Source organism: Chionomys nivalis, chromosome 5, assembly GCF_950005125.1.
Source record: "Chionomys nivalis chromosome 5, mChiNiv1.1, whole genome shotgun sequence".
Lineage (NCBI taxonomy): Eukaryota > Metazoa > Chordata > Mammalia > Rodentia > Cricetidae > Chionomys > Chionomys nivalis.
In genome coordinates, this window is record NC_080090.1 from 83,772,704 (window position 1) to 83,779,719 (window position 7,016).

General features: G+C 44.7%; 1 pseudogene; it reads right to left on the reverse strand.

Moving 5' to 3' along the window:
• Positions 1-213: 213 nt before the first annotated feature.
• On the reverse strand, positions 214-5,909 carry LOC130874661 (eukaryotic translation initiation factor 3 subunit I-like; annotated as a pseudogene).
• Between the last annotated feature and the right edge of the window lie 1,107 nt (positions 5,910-7,016).

Consider the following 7,016-nt stretch of genomic DNA (forward strand, 5'->3'; position numbering starts at 1 on the left):
CTTTAACTCTGAGGAGCTGCCAAACTGTTTTCCACAAGGGCCGCACCGTTTTACTATTCCCAGGAGCAATGCAAGAGGATTCTCTTTCTCTGCTTCCTTGCCAAATGACGCTTGTTATCCTCCCACCCCGTGCTAGGGATTAAACCCCAGCCCTCTTGTCTGCCAGGCAAGCATAAAACCACCGAAGGCTGCCCACAGCCATTCTCCCTTTAAAGAAACTTTGTAGCCCTCCTGATGTGTGGAGTGTATGCCATTGTAGTTGAGGTTAGGTTTGTTGTTTTGAGAGTCTAGTTCACTGTGGCTTTGATTTGTGTTTCCCTAAAAATGTAATAAACGTTAGATGTACAGCACTCAGGCTTTCCGTTATACAATAAGGAAATTGTATCAGAGTATCCAGTTGGCGCATCTTTAGATGGCAGGTCAGTAAGTTCCTTTCATGAGAACTCCCGCTCCTTGATACTGGCTTCACATGTAATGCTGGTATGGTTTTGATGTTTGATTAACTAGGGTTTTCAATATAGCACACATGAGTTGTTTTGTTTTGTTTTAAACTTTATACTTTTTTTAGATTGATTTATTATATATATACAGTGCAGGCCATAAGGGCACCAAGTCTTATTACAGATGGCTGTGAGCCTCCATGTGGTGGCTGGGAATTGAACTCAGGACCTTTGGAAAAGCAGGCAAAGCTCTTAACCACTGAGCCATCTCTCCAGCCCTAAACTTTATACTTTATGTATATGAGTGCTCTGTATGTATACCTGCACACTAGGTAATGAGCCACCATGTGGTTGTTGGGAATTGAATCTCTGGAAGAGTAGCCAGTGCTCTTAACCTCTGAGCCATCTCTCCAGCCCCTTTTTTTTGTTTGTTTTTTTGTTTTAAAATAGTTTTGCAGCCAGGCAGTGGTGGCACACGCCTTTAATTCCAGCACTCGGGAGGCAGAGGCAGGCGGATCTCTGTGAGTTCGAGACCAGCCTGGAGCTAGTTCCAGGACAGGCTCCAAAACTACAGAGAAACCCTGTCTCGAAAAACCAAAAAAAAAAAAAAAAAAAAGAATGCTGAGGGCAATGCGGAAAATGGAGGTCTGGCTAGGGAAGACTTTATCAGGGTCATTTGTTTCTAATCAAAAGTCTGATTCGGGGGCTGGAGAGATGGCTCAGAGGTTAAGAACACTGACTAGTCTTCCAGAGGTCCTGAGTTCAATTCCCAGCAACCACATGGTGGCTCACAGCCATCTAGAATGAGATCTGGTGCCCTCTTCTGGCATACAAGCATACATGGAAGGAATGTTGTATACATAATAATTAAATTTTTTTAAAAAAAGAGTCTATGATTCAACAGACGGTGATGGTGCACACCTTTAATCCCAACACTCAGGAGGCAGAGACAGGCAGATCTCTGTGAGTTCGAAACCAGCCTGGTCTACAACACAGTGAGTTCCAGGACATCTAGGGCTACCAAGAAAAACCCTATCTTAAACCCCCCTCCCACAAAAAGATTTTGAGGTTCTGGTTCGCTGAGGCTGAAGAATCAGCTATGATTAACAAGACACCAGAGCTACTGAAGTGAAGCCTTTGCTTTGCTGGGACATAGATGCTGGTTGCTGGAGCTGAGAAGTTAGTGGTAATTGAGAAGAGACCAGCAAGCTGGGCAGTGGTGGTGCATGCCTTTAATCCCAGGACTCGGGAGGCAGAGGCAGGCGGATCTCTGTGAGTTTGAGGCCAGTTTGGTCTACAGAGTGAGTTCCAGGACCGGCACCAAAGCTACACAGAGAAATCGTGTCTCGAAGAAACCAAAAAGAAAAAGGAAGGAAGGAAGGAAGGAAGGAAGGAAGGAAGGAAGGAAGGAAGGAAGGAAGGAAGGAAGGAAGGAAGGAAGAGAAAGAAAGAAAGAAAGAAAGAAAGAAAGAAAGAAAGAAAGAAAGAAAAAGACCAGCAGTCCAGGCATGTTGGAGCACACCTTTAATCCCATCATTTGGGAGGCAGAAGCAAATGGATCTCTAAATTTGAGGCCAACCTAGTCTACAGAGTGAGTTCCAGGATTACACAGGGAACCGTGTCTCAGAGAGAGAAAGAGAGACCAGCGCTGTTGAAGAACACAGAAGCTGTTTTGCAGAGTGACCAAGGTTGTGCCTTGCAGCCAAACTTGGTAGTGTAGGAATCATCCAGATGGTACTGGTTTTGAAGGTGTCATGGGGTCATGGAGCACAGCTGAAGCCTGGCACTGAGAGGCCAGGAGAGGCCATTGGTGAAGGGACAGACTCAGTAGCAATTGAAAGCCCAGGATTTAAGGGGTCATGCAGAGAAGAGGCTAGCTACCATGAGGAGAGCCTAGGAGAGGCTATTGAGGGAAGTGCAGCCCAGTTGCAGCAGAAGACCCTGACATTTTGGAGATGCTGGTACCACGGGATGACCACCAAGATCAGCAGCAGGAGTGAAGGCCGCCGGAGCTTAGATACAAGCTGTGTGTGCCGCAGAGGGTGGAGCCGAAGAAGTGACCCAAGCCCTTTGGAGGAGCCCAGAAGATCCTGAGTGAATCCCAGACATTGAACGTGGAGTTATTTGTACAATTGGAGTTTGTTTTGCTTCATTCAGGTTGTGACTCTGCCCTGGTTCTTCCCTCTTGAAGTGAGAAGGTATTTAATTTTGATGTTTACAGGAGCCGGCAGCTGGAAGACTGGGAATTTTTTTCTTTCAGACTTAGAACTTTTAACAGAGATTTTGGATTTTTAGAGAGATTGAATATTTTGAAAAGACTGAGGGCTTTTTTGTTTGTTTGTTTGTTTGTTTAACAAACTAATTTATTTCTCAGAATTAAAACCCTCTTGAGCAGCTTCCCTGGTGTACACTGAGATCCAACTTCTTAGGCTTCAAACTCAAAGCACTGTGGGTCGAAGCCATGGATGCGGAAGCCACTGCTGCTGTAGCTCTTGCCATTAGGATGGACGGCAACACTGTTGATGGGTCCAAAGTGGCCCTTGACTCTCCCAAACTCCTCTGCAAAAGCCAGATGGAAGAAGCTGGCTTCAAACTTGCCAATCCTGCTGGAGGTTGTGGTTACATCCATGGCTTCCTGGCCACCTTCCAGCACCACATGGTCATAGTTGGGAGAGAGGGCAGCTGAGTTGACAGGACTTTCTGTTCGGAAAGTCTTCTGATGTTCAAGACTCGTGGAGTCAAAGAGCTTAGCTGTGTTGTCCTTGGATGCAGTGACAAACATGGTCACGTCTCTAGACAACTGGATGTCATTGATCTGCTGGGAGTGTTCCTTAGCATTCACCAACACCTCCCCAGACTTGGCACTGTACTGGTTGAGCGCTCCACTCTCATGGCCTGCGACGATGCACTCCCCCAAGGGTCCCCAAACGGCACTGGTGATCTAGGAATCATTGCAGGGGATCTTCATGTAGGGCTCATTGCTGTCGATCTGGCTTGGATCCGGTAGATCAAAGAAGCTCACAAAACACTGGTACCCCATCTGCTTGTCTGTGGAGAACATGATGATGTCGCCCCGAAAGTCAAAGCCACAGGTACGGACAGCTGAGTTGGCCTTCAGTATAGCCAGCTGCTTCCTTGTTTCACAATCCCAGAGCCGACAGCTGTTGCCAGCTGAGCCAGTAAGGACATGCACAGCATCCACACGCCACACGGCTCCAGTATGGCCCATGCAGGTGCCCAGCCTCTCGCCATTCACAGAGTACCACACATTGACCACAGGGTCTTTGGCCACGGTGAAGAGGAGGTCTCCTTCGCGGTTGACCTGATCTGCATGACTGCTCATGGCCCTGCAGCAGGATGGGCTTCATCCCGGTGATGACACGAGAAGAGGCGATGTAAGCAGGACCGGACCTGGACTCGAGGCTGAAGTTTTAATGTGTTTGTGAGGACTGAGGTGCTTTTAAAGTTATTTATGTCTTATATTGTGATATTAATATCAATGTGCCATCTTGGAAATAAATGAGGAAAATTCTAATTAAGGAGATTTGTTTGTGTGTCACGTTGACAAGGGGTCAGTAGCTCTAAGAAAATAGTTTTGTTTTAGATAACTATAGACCTAAAGGTTGTAAAGCTAAAAGTTTCTGGTTTATCTTTCATTCAGATTCAATTATGTTAACATCTTATTTAACCATAAGCAATGAGCAAAACCAAAATTCACATTATAGTTATTAAACTGTGGACTTTTTGATTTCTTTTGTAATATTCTTTCCTGTTTCAAAATCAAATTCAGGCCAGGCGGTGGTGGTGCACGCCTTTAATCCCAGCACTCGGGAGGCAGAGGCATGCGGATCTCTGTGAGTTCGAGACCAGCCTGGTCTACAAGAGCTAGTTCCAGGACAGGCTCCAAAACCACAGAGAAACCGTCTCGAAAAACCAAAACCAAAAAAAAAAAAAAAAAAAAAAAAAAGAAATCAAATTCAGGGCCCCAAATTCCATTAATTTATGTCATGGTGGTCCCTTAATCTGTTTCTTAGTCTTTCTTTGTCTTTTGTGACCTTGACGCCTTGAAAAAAAGTTTTTAAAGACAAAGTTGTTTTATTTTACTTGTCTATTTTGCCTGCACATATATGTGTTCCATGTACTTACCTAGTACCCTCAGAGGCCAGAAGAGGGTGTCATCTGTGATCCCTTAGAACTGGAGTTACAGTTGTGAGCGACCATGTGGGTGCTGGGAACTGAACCTAGGTCCCCTGAAAGGGCAGTGAATGCTTTAACCTCTGAGTCATCTCTCCAGTTCTGATGCTTTAAAATATTTTTTTTTCAAAAATGTATGTGTGTGTGCTTGGTTGCATGTATGTCTATGTACCGTGTGCTTGCCTGATGTCTACAGAGGCCAGAAAAGGATCTTGGATCCCCTGGAACTGGAATTACCTACAGTTATGACTCACCATGAGGGTGTTGGGAACCAGACCTTGACCATCTGTTAAGACTAGCAAATGCTCTTAATCCGTGAAACATTTCCCCAGCCCTGACCTTTATGCTTGCTTTATGTATGTATTTATTTATTTAGATTTATTTGTTTGCTTGTTTGGGACAGGGTCTCTCTATGTAATCCTGACTGTTCTAGAACTCACTATGTAGACCAGGAACTCCTACCTCTGCCTCCCAAGTGCTGGGATTAAAAACATGTGGCAGCTTGCCCAGCTGCTTTACGCTTTGGAATTTTTTTCTTAGATTTATGTGTACGAATGTGTTGCCTAAGTATATGTGTGTGTGCTACTATCTAGTGCCATCTGGGTAAGAGGGCATTAGATCCCTTGGAACTGTAGTTACGGATGGTTGTGAAGTCACCATATCTGTGCTAGGAACCATGTCCTCAGAAGTACAAGTACTCTTGACCATGGCGCCATCTCTCCAGCCCTGAACTTTATGCTTTGGAAGAACAGTAATCTGTTGTCCAGGGCAATCTCTGCTTGGATTTGATATGTTGTTCTCACATCACTGGGAAGGGCGGTGCAGAGATGACACTCCTTTTCTCAGTGCGTGCTGATGGCAGTGGTACCTGTGTTAACTGTTTGGCATAAATTCTGGCTTCTCCCTTGTAACTAATGACCGTAAGATTATTTGAGATGTGAGTGTATTGCTTTTAACTTTTGCCTGTTAACTTTGATTTGTGCTGTTATAAATACAGTTTTCTGTTTATTTCATTCCTTCTACATGTACTAATTAGAATTATCTTTTAAGGAAGAATTGGTACCCATTTACTTTCTCATTTTTACCTGTATAAGCTTGTGGAGATTTATTTCACTTGGGGGCTATGTTCCAAAACTATCATTATTTATTTGTGCAGGTTGTTCTAACTTTGGCTGTCAGAAACTCCTTCTGGTTGACTCTTTTTGGGGGGTTGCTTTTTGCGGAGGGGGTGTTGGTTTGGGTTTCTTGAGACAGGGTTCCTCAGTATAACAACCCTGGCTGTTCTAGAACTTACTTCGTAGACCAGACTGACCTCATACTCAGAGATCTGCCTGCCTCTGCCTCCCAATCGCTGGAATTAAAGGTGTGCGCCACCACCATCCGGCCTGGTTGACTCTTCTTAAAGCATTGTTAGAATTCTTTATGTGTAGGTTCTGGGCGTGGGAGGTGAGAATGGAGGTCAGAACAACATGGAGAGTAAGTCTCTTCTGCTGCCAGTGGATTCCTGGCTGTCAGACTTGGCAGCAATGCCTGCCCCTGGCTGGCTCTCACAGCCTTTCGACGTGACTGCATTTATTCTGTTTTTTGAGAAAGCGTTTTTAACAAAATCTCAATCATTTGATTTTTACTAATAAAGACTTGGGGTGAAAACCTGCTAGCTCAGAGAGGCAGAGAAAGCACCCAGCTAACCTTCCTCCTCTGCCATTGCCATTGTCCCCAAAGCTTCTCTTCTCTCCTGTCCCAATCAAACCAGTCTCCTCAAACTCAATGTCGCTCCCTTCTACTTCCTCTATCCATCCTTCTGATTCCCTCTTACGCTCCATGTTTTTTTCCTTAATAATCTTATGTTCACTTCCTGTCAACTTGCTTGCTCTTTTGCTTGCTCTGCCTCTTGGCCTATGGTTGACTTTATTTAACCCTGTTTACAGTATTGTATTACAATACAAGCAGAAAGTTTTTGGATTAAAGGTCTGTGCTAGGATTGAGCCACACCACAATCTAGAAACAGATTTTTCCAGTAAATAATGCAATCTCAGGATTCACAGTGTGATCAGATATCCTGCAACAAGAAAGGGTTTCTCTGTGTAGCCCTAGCTGTCCTGGGATTTGCTCTATAGCAGGCTAGTCTCAAACTCAGAGATCTACCTTCCTCTGCCTCCTGAGTGCTGGTGTTAAAGACAGTACACCACCATGCCTGGTTTAACATAATTTTCCCCATGGGCCTTGAATTTAAGACTTCACACATAAGTAGATAAGAAACTCCCCTAGCTGTATTCTCAGATGGCTCAGCCACTCTGCTATTTCTGGGAAGAGACACGGTGATCAAAGCAATTCTTTTAAGAAAAAAAATGTTTAATTGGAGACCTCCTCACAGTTTCAGAG